Genomic DNA, 2876 nt, shown 5'->3' on the forward strand with positions numbered 1-2876 from the left:
GGGTGGCAAAAAGTGCTGCTTTGTGCACAAGAACAATCGAGGTCCCACCTGATCACAGAGCCTAGCCGTGGTGTCTCCACTCCACTCCACGCTCCGTGGTGTTCCTTAGAGCTAGCACACCAAGTTTCCCCAGCGCGATAGCATCTAAGGTTGGGAGCCTAGGGAACGCTCAGATAATGCAGTTATGCCCTACCCTGAAAGCCTCTTCAAAGCTGTACCTTTTCCCTAAAAACGTGAATGTTAGTTTTATTTTCCTAATTACTTCAGGCATTTACACCACACCGTTATACTATATCATCTATGTCACAGTACCCCCCACTTTCCAATACATCCCAATTAATCACCACCAACTTTCTTGTCTTTTGATACATATACAGATGCATATAATTTCTCCACAATATGCACCATCCTTCCAAAATGGCTGTTGAATTCATTTCGTCAATGGCTTTGGGCTCCGTCTGCTATAACAGTCCTTCAGGGCAGGAGAGTTGGTGTTGAACTGCTGTATGCTGAAGCCACTTCTGGTTCCATCGCCACTGCTTTTTGCTCAGTTCCATCAAAATTATTTTTTTGTTAATCCAGTTGACTGTAATACCATTGATATGGCATACAGCAACCATAGCAGTGATGACTTACAGTATTGTATAGCAATTATATAGCAACCACCAGAGAGATTAACTCTATCCCAGCCAAAACTAGGACAACAGCTTAAGGTGCTCTTCCATGATAACAAGTGGCTTACCACACTCTAACCTCATATATATGTTGTTTAAATTTGCAACTTTTATTATACTCTGTATCATACAGAGTATGGCCTACCTGTCCCATTAATGGAAGCAAATTTACCCCTTCATTCTAAATTAGAATAAGGATTTGAAATGCAGCTATAGATGGGATACCTGTATTAAAAGTAAGGATTTACCTTGCTACAATTTGTCCCTGTTTTGAGCTCAAGAAAAGCTGAACAAGAAAATAAGACAATTCTTATATGGGTTCCTCCTCTTTATCTGTAGTTTAGTTTGCTCTTCGTTGCACTTGGGTTGAGGCAAATGAAGACACACTTGCAGCATTGTTTATTTAGGAGATACAGATCTTAAAAACAGTTAAATGTTGGATTAAATTCTCAGTATCAGTTCTCTCCAACCACACAACAGTTCAATGCAGACCAAAATGATCCCCATGAGCAGTAGAACACAGAATTTTGCCTTCCTCTCCACCCCAACATAAACCCCAGATGATATCAGTAAAAGAGTGAAGGAAAATCAAAATGGACTTTAGTGATCTATACTATAAAAAGAAACATGACTAAAAAGATCCTTTCACAGCATGCAGTGAACATATAGATGATTGTGGGCTCCTTGAACTGTCTTCTCCAAAGTATGTCACATATGGTACAATCTCTTTAAAGATAAACCATACTATTAATTAAAACTTTTTATCAAAAAGCTTTCAATTACACAATAGTAATGCCTAACTCTTATGCATATCATTGGTAGACCTCTGCTGTAAGTAAGAGTTGAAAGACTCTTCCTTGCAATCTGCTTTTTTAATCCACAAGTGAGGAAGCACTGAAAAAGCTATGCTTTAACTTCTGGGATGTTACAGAAAGAAGTATTTTAGATATATCTGATGCGATATATACTGCTATACAAGATTGTAGTTTCTGTAAGTTGTAGTTTCCGCAGTTTCTATAATTTCAGGAACACAACAGCCCCCAAAGACTGAATGGCTATATTAAGCCTATTATTTTTCAGCAATGTAAGAGTCATCCATTGATCATAAGTGATATCATTGTGGTATTATGTGGACACTCATAGACAATTCGTCACCTTTAAAATGCTGCCATGCTTTAACTCCAGCAGGCAGCTGAGCACTGCACAGCCATTCTCTCACTCCCCATAGGTGAGATGGGGGAAGAGAATCAGAAAGGTAAAAGTGTGAAAACTCAAATGTTGAGATAACAACAGTTAACTATGTAAAGCAAAAGCCATGTGCACAAGCAAAGCAAAGGAAGGAATTCATTTACTACTTCCCACCAGCAGGCAGGTGGACAGCCACTTCCAGGAAAGCAGGGCTTATCACATGTAACTGTTTCATGGGAAGAGAAGTTGCATCTCTCCTAATGTCCACTCCTTCCTTCTTTATCCCTCATTTTTATTGTTCAGCATGATAGTATGTGGTATGGGGACACTTCTCTGGCCAGCTGTCCTGGCTGCGTCCTCCCCCAGTTCCTTGTGCACCCCCAGCTTCCTAACTGGCAGGGCAGCATGAGAAGCTGAAAAGTCCTTGACTTAGCGTAAGCACTGCTCAGCAACAACTGAAACGTCAGTGAGTTATCACCAAAAAAACAGAGTATTTTTTGGACTGACAGCTTTTCTATTTGCTTGTGTTTGCAGAAATCCTGCTACATATAAGTCTCAGGTCACTTTAATGGTAGTGCAACGTACAGCTTGGTGAAAATTACCAGGACTGCAAGATTTGAGAGAATGTACATGTATCTAAATCCTACCAGCAAATATATACCATCAGCTTTTTGGAGAAGAAGTTGGTGTGATTGCATATTCATGAGTGATCACAAATGGGTGCGGGAGGAGGATTTAAGATATTTAGAAATCTAAACATGATTTATCTCTCATTATTTCCCCAGAGTTCTGAAGCATTTGGAATCATTTTGTTTAGTTATCTGCTGATAAGGGAATAGAGTTTTGCTCTAATGAAATGTTTTTACTTGACACGTTAAACGTTACAGCTATAATAGTCAGACTTCTAATTCACAATTAGGAATGATATCTCTGCTACCTGAAACCCAGCAAGGTGAACTTCTCAGTCTTTTGAAAAGCATATAAATGCATAAAAGAAAGCACACAACTCAAATG

Source organism: Anas acuta, chromosome Z (genome assembly GCF_963932015.1).
Source record: "Anas acuta chromosome Z, bAnaAcu1.1, whole genome shotgun sequence".
NCBI lineage: Eukaryota > Metazoa > Chordata > Aves > Anseriformes > Anatidae > Anas > Anas acuta.